The 15113-nt window shown below is 46.1% G+C and overlaps 1 long non-coding RNA gene across 2 annotated transcripts in view; it reads right to left on the bottom strand.

The window, feature by feature from the left end:
- LOC149467139 (uncharacterized) overlaps nt 1-15113 on the bottom strand; it is a 119982-nt gene that overhangs the window by 15298 nt on the left and 89571 nt on the right. The window contains exon 5 of one of the 2 annotated variants that reach the window (XR_016312010.1): nt 8992-9022. The exons of the other annotated variant lie outside the window; for it this stretch is intronic. This is a non-coding gene — a long non-coding RNA (uncharacterized LOC149467139). The remainder of the gene's footprint in view (nt 1-8991; nt 9023-15113) is intronic. 2 annotated transcript variants of the gene reach the window in all.

Raw genomic sequence — 15113 nt, forward strand, 5'->3', positions numbered from 1 at the left:
GACTTTCTGCTTCACAACCACTATTGTACGTTCAAAGAGTTAAATCCATTTACACGCCGGGTGGCGGTAATATTTTTTGGGTGATTAGTGCATCCAGTGACATAAACGTACAGTTTCCAGCCAACGGCAAGCTGCAATTGACCGATTGTGCTAAATAAACTGACTTTCTGCTTCACAACCACTATTGTACGTTCAAAGAGTTAGATCCATTTACACGCCGGCTGGCGGTAATATTTTTTGGGTGATTAGTGCATTCCAGTGACATAAACGTACAGTTTCCAGCCAACGGCAAGCTGCAATTGACCGATTGTGCTAAATAAACTGACTTTCTGCTTCACAACCACTATTGTACGTTCAAAGAGTTAGATCCATTTACACGCCGGGTGGCGGTAATATTTTTTGGGTGATTAGTGCATTCCAGTGACATAAACGTACAGTTTCCAGCCAACGGCAAGATGCAATTGACCGATTGTGCTAAATAAACTGACTTTCTGCTTCACAACCACTATTGTACATTCAATGAGTTAAATCCACATACACGCCGGGTGGCGGTAATATTTTTTGGGTGATTAGTGCATTCCAGTGACATAAACGTACAGTTTCCAGCCAACGGCAAGCTGCAATTGACCGATTGTGCTAAATAAACTGACTTTCTGCTTCACAACCACTATTGTACATTCAAAGAGTTAGATCCATTTACACGCCGGGTGGCGGTAATATTTTTTGGGTGATTAGTGCATTCCAGTGACATAAACGTACAGTTTCCAGCCAACGGCAAGCTGCAATTGACCGATTGTGCTAAATAAACTGACTTTCTGCTTCACAACCACTATTGTACGTTCAAAGAGTTAAATCCATATACACGCCGGGTGGCGGTAATATTTTTTGGGTGATTAGTGCATTCCAGTGACATAAACGTACAGTTTCCAGCCAACGGCAAGCTGCAATTGACCGATTGTGCTAAATAAACTGTCTTTCTGCTTCACAACCACTATTGTACGTTCAAAGAGTTAGATCCATTTACACGCCGGGTGGCGGTAATATTTTTTGGGTGATTAGTGCATTCCAGTGACATAAACGTACAGTTTACAGCCAACGGCAAGCTGCAATTGACCGATTGTGTACAATAAACTGACTTTCTGCTTCACAACCACTATTGTACGTTCGAAGAGTTAAATCCATTTACACACCGGCTGGCGGTAATATTTTTTGGGTGATTAGTGCATTCCAGTGACCTAAACGTACAGTTTCCAGCCAACGGCAAGCTGCAATTGACCGATTGTGCTAAATAAACTGACTTTCTGCTTCACAACCACTATTGTACGTTCAAAGAGTTAAATCCGTTTTTATTTTTGGGGTGCTTATTGAATTAAAGAGTATGTCAGACAACACGCAGAGGAGTGGCAGAGGAGGCAATGTTTCAGGAGTGAGCAGACGTGGCAGTAGAGGAAGGGGTCGAGGCAGCACTAGTCGCAGCCAGAGGCCAGTGCTCCCGGTGTCATCCAGCGGTCGTGTCTCCACCGACAACCCTGCCGTCATCGATTGGTTGACTCGGTCGTCTTCCTCTTCCCAGGTCACCTCTGACACCTACAGCCAACGGTCGGTGGGTACGTCAGACACAACCGTTAGTTGGCATGGCCCGGGAGCAAGCCCACTGAAATCACGTGTCCTCGACCTGCCCCTGTCCTTTGGTGTTCCCTCACCAAGCGAAGTATCGCATGCTGTGGGCTCAGCCCCACTGTACAGTGAGGAAGAGCTAACAGAGGGCGGTCAGGAACGGGGGGAGACATCCGCCTCTTCAGCAGCCAGGCGAAGAAGTAGTGGCGAGGAGAGTGGCTCGGTAGCCGGTCTAGAGACAGGTCTGTCTCCTGACCCACACGCAGCCGAGGGGGCTAGTAGTGACGCGGAGACCCTAATTGATGATGATGAGGCTGATCGCACTTGGCAGCCTCGTCGTCATCAGGCTATTGCTTCCGCATCATCAGGAGAAGAGGGTGCCAGCTTGCCAGCGAGCAAAACAGTCGGTGGGTTGCCCAGGAGGCAGCAGGGTCGCAGCAGTGTCAGTGGAGCCAAACGGCCACGGAGTAGAGCACCAGCTCCACTGCAGCCTACCACCACGGCCAGTAGTGGTGCCGGTGTGCACGGAGGAAGTAGCAGTCAGCCAGTGAGGAGTAGCGGGGGCAAAGTTTCCTACTCGGCGGTGTGGCAATTTTTCGTCAAGCCGCCCGAGGAAGTAAACGTAGCCGTATGTCGACTATGTGGCAGTAGAGGAAGGGGTCGAGGCAGCACTAGTCGCAGCCAGAGGCCAGTGCTCCCGGTGTCATCCAGCGGTCGTGTCTCCACCGACAACCCTGCCGTCATCGATTGGTTGACTCGGTCGTCTTCCTCTTCCCAGGTCACCTCTGACACCTACAGCCAACGGTCGGTGGGTACGTCAGACACAACCGTTAGTTGGCATGGCCCGGGAGCAAGCCCACTGAAATCACGTGTCCTCGACCTGCCCCTGTCCTTTGGTGTTCCCTCACCAAGCGAAGTATCGCATGCTGTGGGCTCAGCCCCACTGTACAGTGAGGAAGAGCTAACAGAGGGCGGTCAGGAACGGGGGGAGACATCCGCCTCTTCAGCAGCCAGGCGAAGAAGTAGTGGCGAGGAGAGTGGCTCGGTAGCCGGTCTAGAGACAGGTCTGTCTCCTGACCCACACGCAGCCGAGGGGGCTAGTAGTGACGCGGAGACCCTAATTGATGATGATGAGGCTGATCGCACTTGGCAGCCTCGTCGTCATCAGGCTATTGCTTCCGCATCATCAGGAGAAGAGGGTGCCAGCTTGCCAGCGAGCAAAACAGTCGGTGGGTTGCCCAGGAGGCAGCAGGGTCGCAGCAGTGTCAGTGGAGCCAAACGGCCACGGAGTAGAGCACCAGCTCCACTGCAGCCTACCACCACGGCCAGTAGTGGTGCCGGTGTGCACGGAGGAAGTAGCAGTCAGCCAGTGAGGAGTAGCGGGGGCAAAGTTTCCTACTCGGCGGTGTGGCAATTTTTCGTCAAGCCGCCCGAGGAAGTAAACGTAGCCGTATGTCGACTATGTGGCCAGAAAGCGTTGCGTCAGCATATGCAGCGTCGCCATTCGGTGGCCTGGGAAAACCGTGATAAAGATACGGCGGTTCTGCCTGCCCCAGCCCCCGCTCCATCACCCGCTCCGTTACTTGCTCCGTCACCCGACGTCAATCGCCCTCTATCAGCCAGTCAAGGCTCCAACACCTCTGCTGAGGGGAGTTGTCCCTCGTTGGCATCTTCCACTCGTTCAGATGCTCCTTCTCCTGCTACTCCTCTTCACGGATTCCGTCAGCAGTCTTTCTTGGAATCCGTTTCCAAGAGACAACAGTTTGCGAGCACGCACCCGACGGTGCAAAAGCTGAACGTCCTCCTGTCCAAGTTGCTGGTGCTGCAGTCCCTCCCTTTCCAAGTGGTGGACTCAGCACCTTTCCGAGAAATGATGGCTTGTGCCGAGCCGCGGTGGAGAGTGCCAAGCCGGCATTTCTTCACCAAAAAGGCAGTGCCAGCCCTGCATTCACATGTAGAAGAGATGGTGGACCAGTCTTTGAGCATGTCGGTCTCTGCCAAAGTGCACGGCAGCGCCGACGTGTGGAGCTGTAACTACGGTCAGGGACAGTACATGTCATTTACGGCCCACTGGGTGAACGTGGTGCCGGCACAGCCGCACCAGCAACTTGGACAGGTCACGCCGCTTTTGCCTCCACGTTTGCACGTCCTTGGTCCAGCAAAGATGTCCGCCTCTACCACCTCTTCTTCCGCCGTGTCCTCAGCCGCCACCCCCGTGCCAAGTCCCATTACCCGACCGGCATATCACATGTGCAGGGCGCAACGGTGTCACGCTGTGCTGCACCTGGTATGCCTTGGCGAACGTAGTCACACAGGGGAGGAACTTCTCAGTGTAATGAACAGAGAAATTGACAGATGGCTGTCTCCGTGCAAACTGAAAATCGGAACCGTGTTGACCGATAACGGAAAGAACATGGTGTCTGCTCTGCGTCAAAAAAGGTTGTGCCATGCGCCATGCATGGCTCACGTGTTCAATCTGGTTGTCAAGCGGTTCCTAAAATCCACCATCCCACTGCAAGACATCCTTAAAATGTCACGTAAACTTTGCATGCATTTCAGCCATTCCTACACCGCAAAGCACACCCTCCTTGAGCTGCAGCGGCAGAACGGAATTCCACAGCATCGCCTGATCTGCGACGTTGCAACAAGGTGGAATTCAACCCTACATATGTTAGACCGCCTTTACGAACAGCGAAAGGCCATCACCGATTTCCTAATGTTACAAGCGGATAAAGGTACTCCCCTGTGTAACTTAGATGTCAGCCATTGGCAGCTCATGCGTGACACCTGCCGCTTGCTCAGGCCCTTTGAGGAGGCCACGCTATTCGTGAGTCGGCAGGACTATGGGATGAATGACGTCATTCCTCTGTTGCACGTCCTGGAACAAATGCTGTTAACAATGGCTGGTCAGGGTGCGGTAGACGTGGCGCACAGATCTCAACGCCACATGACCCCTGTGGGGGCAGGACAGGAAGAAGAGGAGGAGGTAGAGGAGGACATTGGTGCTCAGGAATTATTGAGTGAAATGGGTGGTTTTTCCACTCAGCGGACAGGAGTGGAGGAGCAGGAGCATCTGGTAGAGGAGGAGGAGGAGACAGAGGACCCAGACGCACCGTGGCAGTATGCTGTGGAGATGGAGGCAGGGAGTCCCTCGCATTCCTTGGCACAAATGGCCCATAGCATGCTCGGTTGCTTGCGTAGCGACAGCCGAATAATAGCCATCAGACAGAGGGATGACTTTTGGCTGTCCACCTTGTTGGACCCTCGCTACCGTTCAAAAATGGTGGCCTTTTTCACACCTGCTGAGAGGGAGGCCAAAATAAAGTACTATAAAAACCACCTATGTAGTCAGTTGGTCTCTGCCTTTCTGCGCCAACGTCCATCCTCAGACACTGTGGGCCCTGTGCGCTCGCGGGAATTGCTTTGTATATCTGTCGCCTTAGGGGCCGCTGTCTGGCGACATAATTTTTTGTCACTGTGTAGACATCTATTTATAGGCCGATGTTTGGCCATAAAAATATATTTAGTAATAACCTAGCCGTTCAGGCCGCTCCCTGAACACCTCGGGAATTGCTTTGTATATCTGTCGCCTTAGAGGCCGCTGTCTGAACAGCTCATGAATTGCTTTCTATATGTGTCGCCTTTGAGGCCACTGGCTGGACAGCTGATGAATTGATTTGTATATATGTACTTATTGTCCGCTGTCCGGACAGCTCATGAATTACTTTTTGTATATAGCCTTCCAAACCACTCTCAGAATAAGTCATGATATTCATGCTGTGTATAGCCTTATAGGCCAATGGTCAATCAAGTCATGATTGCTATAGTGTGTATAGCCTTATAGGCCGCTGTCTTTACAACTTTATAATTCCATGCAGTATATAGCCCTATCGGCCACTTTCTGGCATCCAGTTGCTGTAGCCCCCATCACCACACTGTGCCACGGGCCCCTGTACCGCCTTCTCATACTGCTGCCAGATCCATCCTCTGCCATGTGCGTCTTTGTCGTCTGCTCACGCTGCTGGGTTCCAGTTTTAAACCTAGGCCTGTGTATGGCTTCCGAATACTGCTGCCTCCACCGCCACCCTGCGCCATGTGCCTCTGTCGTCTGCTCACGCTGCTGACGGCTTCCGCTTTTTAACCTAGGCTTGTGTATGGCTTCTGAATACTGCTGCCTCCACCGCCACCCTGCGCCATGTGCCTCTGTCGTCTGCTCACGCTGCTGACGATTTCCGCTTTTTAAACTAGTCCTGTGTATGTCTTCCGAATACTGCTGCCTCCACCGCCACCCTGCGCCATGTGCCACTTTCGGGTCTCCTCACACTGCTGCCAGGTCCATACTGATTCATGGCCCCCTGTACCGGCTCCTCATGAACATGGTTCAGCGGGTTTGCATCACTTAACGGCAAATCGTTGACAAATGCTGGGACGTTCAGTGTTGTGCGCATTAAGCCAGACACCAAAGGGCAGCACAGACCTGTTATTACTCGCTCAAGCATGGCTGAACAAAACCAGTCTCTACCACAAATTGGACCCAGACCTGCCCAGGGTCTCGTAACTAGATTGCACGGAGGAGTAGAGTCCGTTATCAGAATTAAATAGACAAAACGCCACACCAAAAAGAGTGGCCATTTCCAACACTTATTCCAGAAAGAGGAACAACCCGTTTCATATACGGCCCGTAGACGTTTCACGTCTGCCACATTCAGTCGATTTAAGACGCAAGCTCCACTTCCTGTGGTCTCTGACCGTCGATATACCTTTAAGTGTCAGCTTTGAAGCTATATTCCCTCCGGAGCACTGACACTGGTGCCCTTCCGTCAACATGCCTTTAAGTTTCAGTTTTCAACCATATTCCCCACAGAAGCCAAACTCTTGGGTATCCCAGAAGCTGCTCAGCGGGTCAGGGCAATAAAGCTCCCGGTTCGCAGGTTGTTCCGTCTTATGGATGGAAGTACGACGGTATATGATCTTCTTCGCACCCACGGCATTACCTCATAAAATTTCTTCATTGCATCTGCAATCACAACGCTGACTTCCCGGATCGCCACTCAGCCATTGGACTCTTGATAGTCGTCTCCCCACACTGCTGCTGGGGGGACTTTTTAACCTAGGCCTGTGTATGGCCTTCAATTGAAGCTGCTTCCGCTCCGCCACTCTGCCATTGGACTCTTGATAGTTGTCTCCCCACGCTGCTGCTGGGGGGACTTTTTAACATAGGCCTCTGTATGGCCTTTAATTGAAGCTGCTTACGCTCCGCCACTCTGCCATGGGCCTCTTGGGTATCCCAGAAGCTGCTCAGCGGGTCAGGGCAATAAAGCTCCCGGTTCGCAGGTTGTTCCGTCTTATGGATGGAAGTACGACGGTATATGATCTTCTTCGCACCCACGGCATCACCTCATAGAATCTCTGCATTGCATCTGCAATCACAACGCTGACTTCCTGGATCGCCACTCAGCCATTGGACTCTTGATAGTCATCTCCCCACACTGCTGCTGGGGGGACTTTTTAACCTAGGCCTGTGTATGGCCTTCAATTGAAGCTGCTTCCGCTCCGCCACTCTGCCATTGGACTCTTGATAGTCGTCTCCCCACGCTGCTGCTGGGGGGACTTTTTAACCTAGGCCTGTGTATGGCCTTCAATTGAAGCTGCTTCTGCTCCGCCACTCTGCCATTGGACTCTTGATAGTCGTCTCCCCACACTGCTGCTGGGGGGACTTTTTAACATAGGCCTCTGTATGGCCTTCAATTTAAGCTGCTTACGCTTCGCCACTCTGCCATGGGCCCCTGTACCGCCTCCTCTTGCTGCTGCCAGGTCCAGAGTGTGTCATGGGTCCCTGTACGGCCTCCCATTGCTGCTGACTTCATCGCCAGACTCTGCCATGTGCCACTTTCAGGTCTCCTTACACTGTTGGTGGGTTCCATTTTGTGATAGGGTGCTGTATGGCCTTCCATTGCTGCTGCCTCCACCGCCACCCTGCGCCATGTGCCTCTGTCGTCTGCTCACGCTGCTGACGGCTTCCGCTTTTTAACCGAGGCCTGTGTTTGGCTTCCGAATACTGCTGCATCCACCGCCACCCTGCGCCATATGTCTCTGTCGTCTGCTCACGCTACTGACGGCTTCCGCTTTTTAACCTAGGCCTGTGTATGGCTTCAGAATAATGCTGCCTACACCGCCACCCTGCGCCATGTGCCTCTGTCGTCTGCTCACGCTGCTGCCAGGTCCATACTGATTCATGGCCCCCTGTACCGGCTCCTCATGAACGTGGTTCAGCGGGTTTGCATCACTTAACGGCAAATCGTTGACAAACGCTGGGACGTCCAGTGTTGTGCGCATTAAGCCAGACACCAAAGGGCAGCACAGACCTGTTATTACTCGCTCAAGCATGGCTGAACAAAACCAGTCTCTACCACAAATTGGACCCAGACCTGCCCAGGGTCTCGTAAGTAGATTGCACGGAGGAGTAGATTTCGTTATTGGAATTAACTGTGAGGGACTTTTAAACCTAGGCCTGTGTATGGCCTTCAATTGAAGCTGCTTCTGCTCCGCCACTCTGCCATTGGACTCTTGATAGTCGTCTCCCCACGCTGCTGCTGGGGGGACTTTTTAACATAGGCCTCTGTATGGCCTTCAATTTTAGCTGCTTACGCTCCGCCACTCTGCCATGGGCCCCTGTACCGCCTCCTCATGCTGCTGCCAGGCCCGTAATCTGCCATGGGCCCCCGTACCGACTCCTCATGCTGCTGCCAGGCCCGTAATCTGTCATGGGCCCCTGTACCGCCTCCTCATGCTGCTGCCAGGTCCAGAGTGTGTCATGGGTCCCTGTACGGCCTCCCATTGCTGCTGTCTCCATCGCCACACTCTGCCATGTGCCACTTTCAGGTCTCCTCGCACTGCTGGTGGGTTCCATTTTGTCATAGGGTGCTGTATGGCCTCCCATTGCTGCTGCCTCCACCGCCACACTGTGGCTCCACACTCTGGTTTTGGCCCCGTGACTGCCCAAATGAGTGAAGTATGCGGTGATTCTAAGATCATCTGCATGTCATACTGACTGACAGTATTATTTCTCTTCCCCAGCAGACTCCAAGGGCATTTAAATTAAAGGTACAGTGTTCTGCACTAATATAAAGGCTCTCTGAAGCCTAGAAACACCCTTTTTATAAGTTAAATTCGCAGCGAATATATTCGGCTCGAAGCAAATTTATTCCGCGACTTCGGCGAATCAGCCGAACCAAATTTTTGAATAATTCGCTCATCTCTAAAAAAGACCCTTAAAGTTGAAGTTTGGCCAGAGAAGTTTCCTCCCCTCAACAAACAATCCATCCCCTCTAGTGTATTGCCACAGTAATTTAAAGTAACTGTCCAAATACTTACCTAAATCCATGGTAGGAAGTTTTTTTATTATCTAATAAAAAGGAATACAATGTTAAAAAAATAAATTATATATATATATATATATTACTTTTATACTTATACAAATGAACACAGCTGAAAAAATATATTTTGCCCCGAAAAAAATGTTATGTATAAGGCACATTGTCTACATTTTTTCCTTTATGTTTATTTTCATGTTAACATTCTGACCATTATAATCACTACTGGTCTAAGGCAAGGAAACAAATTACATAATATTCAACAAAAAACACTACAGCAGAAACAATGGAACAGCTTCTAAAATTACAGCAATATACAGCAGCTAGTCATTAGAGATCAATTTACTAAATCGTTTCCTTATTTTAATTTCCAGAATCACTGTTATAGTATTTCTGCTGATCACAAAGAGCTTTACTAATAACGATACTTAGTAGAGCGTAAACAGTTTAGCAACATAATAAAAGTCAAATGTCTTGACAGTAAGTTAAATTATGTATATTAAATGTGCTTCTGTTTACAAGAATTGAAGTATTGTTTCCTATGAGCCCATGAAACATTTTTTTTACTTTTTACATATTCTTATGCTAGATATTTTTGTCTCCTGATGGTTTATGCAACATAAAGCAAGTTACCAGTGCAGCATGCTACATAAATAACTCCACATGTCTTACATCTATAAAAGCTGTAATGATAAAGTTTCCAGTGGAGTTTGTAATGGCAACAGCTTTAATATGACTAATATATTTGTATGTGTTCCATGTCTTAAAAAACACATAACTATTTTAAAGCTGAACTTTGGGGAAAGTAAAATTCCCCCCATGCAATGAGGTCGCCCCCACACTGCAAGGGTTATATGCTCATTTACATCTTTTGGTTCTGCCCAGCCTCTTTTCCCCTATGCTCTGGAGGTTTCATGCCCTTAATGTCATCAAGACTGATGCAGGGCCTGTAGCCCTGCATTGCACATGAGGAAGCCAAGGAACAGCCCACCACTTGAGCATAGGGGAGTGCTGTCTGCTGGGGAAATGGATAACTTATTAAATAAAACAGCTTTTCTTGCCAATAGACCTAAGTGAGCATTTCACCCTTGCAGTGCTGGTGCAGCCCCACTGCAAGGGAGGATTTTTACTTTTCCTGGAGTTGGGCTTAAAAAAAAGTTCCAACAATCATCTAAAACCATTCACCATCAAGCTGCTGCTGCTGCTGCTGCTTCTGCTGATATGTTCATTCATAAAATTTTATTCACTGTGATCAAAAGGTACAGAGCCACTCCAATATTCTCTGTACAATGTGCCTGTAATTTGAGATGTCTGATGATGCTTCAGATCACAGTCATTGAACTTGCCAAACACCCACAGTACATTTACTGCAATCAGGCGACACGTGCAGGCTGGATCGCGTACATGTATGTCATCCAACCTGCACAGGTTTACAAGCGCCTCTCTGCAGGACACAGGGGATTGCGGCTCACAGTACTGGGGAACCTTTCAGTGACCCATGGATCATGTGATAGCTATGCAATCACATAATCACAATGACAACAAAGCTGTTGTGAATTAATCCTATTCATAACAACTCTGCTTCCTATATCACATGAAACCTGGGCCATTCACAGCACCCTGTACCATGTGATTAGCTGTAGCCAATCATAGATCACTAGTAATCACAGCTGTTATGAATGTAACCCATTCATGACAGGTCAAAATATTGCTGATTTTTTGTAACAGCAATCAAAGTGTAAAAAAAAATCTCTGATCACCCCCAAAATAGTACAGTGGTGACACTGAACTACTCTGATGAAAAAAATGTTTAAAAAAATAGTAATAAAATAAAAAATTCTAATTAAACAAATTGCATGAAAAATTATTTATTTATTATTTTTTTTACATATTCTCACCAGTTTGTGTCCTTGATCATCACCACACCAGTCATATGATGTCGCTGTACTGCTCTGGTGATGGTATGTAAAAAAAAAATAGTGAAAAAATAATTACAACTTCAAAAAACTGCCATGCCTCTTACTAAATACCTTGAATTGTCTTGTTTGGGGGGTATATGTACTGTTTTGGCATTTTAAGGACCTCAAGAAATGAGATCGGCCATCAGTAAATCAGAATTGATCAATTTTCAAACTTACTGTATATACCTTAGTTTGTAGATGTTATAACTTTCACACGAGCCAATTAATATACACTTATTGGGATTTTGTTGTAACAAAGACATATAGCAGAATAGATTTTTGCCTAAATTTATGAAGAAATGTAATTTTAGTTGATATATTTTATAACAGAAAATATTGCTGTTGTTTTTTTTTTTTTTTCTGTGTATATAATAAAAAATAAAAAAAAAATCCCTATTTCTGTGAAAAAAAATGATATAAATTACATATGGGTACAGTTTTGCATAACTGTGCAATTGCCAGTTAAAGTAGTGCAGTACCAAATAGCAAAGAAAATGGACTGGTCATGAAGGGGTAAAACTTTTCTGGAGCTTAACCTGCATGTGTTTTTTGATGAACTATTTATAAACATCAACAAAAAGGGAGAAGATATCTCTCACCCATGGACCCAGAGAAGAATAAAAATCTCACCCATATATAAGAGCATGTGAGAACACTATGTCCTGTCCCCTTTGCTTGTATATATTCAAATGCCTCCTGAGTCCTATATTCAAAGGATCCCAAGGAAGAGTAGTCACGGACGTTTACATACATGTTTAATAGCCATGGTAATCCAGATGACTTCCACATTAGTGAAAGAGCATTCTTATACATGCAGTTTTTTTTAAAGGAATTATATTTCTGGTTTGCAAAATTCCATTTCAGACTCAGCATTTCTCCTAATAAAAAACAGCTGAAGTATAAAGTTCTATTTTATTTTTTGCAACCATTCATTTATCATAAGTAAATATTTTTTACAAAGTATTCTCAAACTTCATACACTGTTGATTCATATAATACAACAACAAAGAGAGGATATAGCACAGTCATATATCAACAGAACATGTATAACCTGTGGTTCAACTAGTGCAGAAAAGCAATTTAATTGATACTATTAGCATCTTTACATTGTATAAATGATTGTGATAATAAGATGGCTATATGTAGAACACTTATTTCAGTAGATAATTTAATTAATGTTTAATTTCTATAAATTTAGTATTAAATAACTTGTAGCATACAATTCACTTATTCAAGAAAGATTGTAAAGGTTTTTAATGCCATGAATGGAATTGGTTTCTTGACATCAAACTCTAAGTCACTTGTCAGAATAGTTTGCTATGAATGGATTTGCTTGTTGACAGATGTGACATTATTGTAATGCATTCTCTTTCATTACTGTTCCAGGTTTTGAAGTGTAACATACATGAGCTCAATATTTTATGATACCAACGTGATAAAACTGGCAAAACATAAGTATTAACTTTATATTTCCATAACTCACATCACCTTGCATATATCTGTGCTAATTGTTTAAAAAAATGCATTGAGAATTACTGCAAATTCTGAACTATGGCATTGATTCAAAATTGAAAATACAGCATTTGACCACTAAATGGAGATATGCATCATAGTACAGTACAGTTACAGTCCAATGCAAGACAAGTCAGTTAGAAGATCCCTGCTCACCAGTAATGTTGGACTTAATGTTTGAGTCAAACGTAAGTTCAACTCAAACCTAGGCCATCTGTGTGTTCATGTTCTGAAAGTGCATTGTGATTGGCCAAAGTAATGCACCTGACCATATTCACAGCGCATGATGATGTCATAAGGGGGTGAGGTGAGCCGGTTGACATCACTGGGTGGCCCTACCCCTTAGATATTTAAGAACTGTCAGGTGGCTGGGAGCCAGCATCAAGAGCGGAGTGTTTTTTTTCTCTTTTTCTTGGGTCGGCAGTGGTAGCTGGCATCATGATTGATGCTGAATCTACTTCAGGGGACTTTTTTTTTTTTTTTTTTTTAATAAAGGACTTGTCAAAGACTGTCTTCTGTTATTTTTTGCACTATACTTTTTTTTTGTGAATGAGTAGTGGTACCATGCACCCCATACTCATTCACATGGGGGGGCGGGATCTGTGGGCGCCCTTGTTAAAGAGGACTTCCAGATTCTGATAAGCCCCCCCTCCCACAAATCCCCACAACCACCGGCCCCAGCTGTGGGGAAGAGGCCCTTGTCCCCATTAACATCAACATGTCTCCTCCTGCCCCAAAGCATCACCACCCCATGTTGAAGGCATGTGGCCTGGTATGGTTCAGGAGAAAGGGGGGCACTCGCTCATTACCCCTTTCCTGACCTGCCAGGCTGCATGCTCAGATAAGGGTCTGGTATGGAATTTGGAGGGACCCCCACACCATTTTTTTTTTTAATTTTGGCATGGGGGTTTCCCTCAAAATCCATACCAGATCCGAAGGGCTTGGTATGGATGGGGGAGGGACCACACACCATTTTTCTGCTTATTTTTTAATTGCGGGCAATTCTTTTTACATTCACCTGTCAGTGGAAAACCTTGCTGACAGCTGAAACATTAAAGAATATTTCCACTACTAAAATACCACATAACTTAATAATTTAACTCATGCGATATTTTAGTAGCTGTGCGTTATCTTACCGTATACTCAGATGCAGTAAGATAATGCTTAGTGAATTGTCCTGGTTTGAAATTTGCGGTTGAACTTTTGTTATTTCCGATTGTTCGACCACAAACTGAACAGGGGAATGTTTGGCCCATCACTACTCACCAGAGCTTATAATCTAAAAAAAAGAGGGGAAAGGGATACAAGAGTCGATAAAGTAAATTAAATTTCAGTTGTTAGGCTTTTGTGAGTTTTTAGGGATTGCTTAAAGATTAACAGAGCAGGAAGCAGCCAGACAGTTTGGGGTAGATAGTTCTAGAGGATGGGAGAGGCTTTGGAGAAGTCCAGGATATGAACATGGAAGGAGGTGCAAAAGAGCTAGAGAGTAGTAGGTGTTGGTAGGAGTGAAGGGGACTATTATAAGGTTGGTGTTTTAGCCTGAGGAAGAGTTGTGGATGGCTTTGCATGTTGCTGTTGGGTTGGTATTTAAAATTTTATTTGTGGAGAGACTGGCAGAGAGGAATGATGGACACTAAATGGTTGGTGAGGTGGATGGGTCTGGTAGTAGAATTCATTATAAACTGAAGTGGGATAGCTTGTATAAAAGTAAGCCAACATGGAAGGAGTTGCAATATAGTTAAGATGAAAGATAGCAAGGGTGCAAATACTGTCGGTATCTTGGTGATGTCAGTTCTGCCTCCCCAGTCTAAACACTGCAAGTGGGATCTCTAACTAGTCCAGTGAATGAATGTATTGGTTCAAAAAATTATGGTGTGTCTAGCTGCAGCAGAATACAGTGCATGTGGAGAATAAAATGGAGACTACCCATGAAGAAGAAGGGGGGGGGGGAGGGCTAACTACATAGAACATGTTTTAGCTGAAGAGTGAGGTAGGGACAAAATTATTTAAAGGCAAACACTCAGAGAACGCATGTGTAACATGATAATGCCATTGGTTAGGAAAGGCTACATTTTAGAAATGTTATGGAGGTGAAGGCAGCAAGATTTGGACAGTGATTGGATGTGAGGCCAAAAGAAGAGTTCAAAGTCCAGTGTTACACATAACACCCTGACATGAGCAGAGGGCCTTTAGAGAGTGATGTGACAGCCATACGTATATAGTATGTCAAAGATGGAGATGTAGCTAAAGAATAGAAGGGATCTGAGGACAATGCCTGGGGGACCCCTATGGAAAGAGAAAGGAGCAATGGAATTGTATGTGATACTGAAGGAGCACCTATATACAAAGAAGAAGAACAGGGAAAGAACAAAGTCTTGGAGACCAAGGGGGTGCAGTTTTTTGCATAAAAGTGGATGTGCAACTTTATAAAAGGTAACAAAATAGTATAATAGTATGAGTACAAAGTAGTGGCCATTGCTTTTAGCAGTTTGTAAGTGGTCATTGGTGAGTTTTAGAAGGACAGTTTCTGTGGACCACTTCAAGTGAAAGCTAGACTGTTAGGCTTGGTGTATAAGAATAATTTAAAATAGTAACACTATTGAACAGTTAAGGTCAGAACACTCACATATTCAGAGCACTCAAGGAGACC

This window comes from Staurois parvus, unplaced genomic scaffold (assembly GCF_062004578.1).
Source record: "Staurois parvus isolate SC_StPar_1 unplaced genomic scaffold, SC_StPar_1.0 ptg000122l, whole genome shotgun sequence".
Classification (NCBI taxonomy): domain Eukaryota; kingdom Metazoa; phylum Chordata; class Amphibia; order Anura; family Ranidae; genus Staurois; species Staurois parvus.